We start from the raw sequence: 377 nt of genomic DNA on the forward strand, positions 1-377 counted from the left end.
TATATTCGTCATGCACTACTCATAAGGTTGTTGAAAATTCTTCGACAGCCCACGACCGGTTACGCCCTTCCCACAAAACCAAATGTGTTTGAAAATGAGTGTAGTTCGCTAATTTCGTGCCCTTTGGTTCCAAGCAGAACGTAAGGTTGACGGAAACTCAGGAACTGAGCCTACCTGATGAGCCCCAAGAAAGGCGAAATCGGTCGTGGACTGTCGGAGAATTTTCACCAACCACATGAGTAGTGCATTACGTAGATGCACTAATTTGTTAGCAAGAGTGTCCACGACAATATTTCTGAAAAACGGTGTTTCTTGGTATGGAGTACGAAATCGGACAATTTTATCGAGGTCTGTCAGATTTTTTGTTAGCCTTTTTT

General features: G+C 43.0%; 1 protein-coding gene across 1 annotated transcript in view; it reads right to left on the reverse strand.

Moving 5' to 3' along the window:
* T265_10856 (hypothetical protein) overlaps positions 1-377 on the reverse strand; it is a gene marked incomplete at both ends in the record, with an annotated part of 48,887 nt that overhangs the window by 23,571 nt on the left and 24,939 nt on the right. The window lies entirely within an intron of this gene.

The sequence above is a fragment of the Opisthorchis viverrini genome, assembly GCF_000715545.1.
Source record: "Opisthorchis viverrini unplaced genomic scaffold opera_v5_417, whole genome shotgun sequence".
In the NCBI taxonomy this organism is placed as follows: Eukaryota; Metazoa; Platyhelminthes; class Trematoda; order Opisthorchiida; family Opisthorchiidae; genus Opisthorchis; species Opisthorchis viverrini.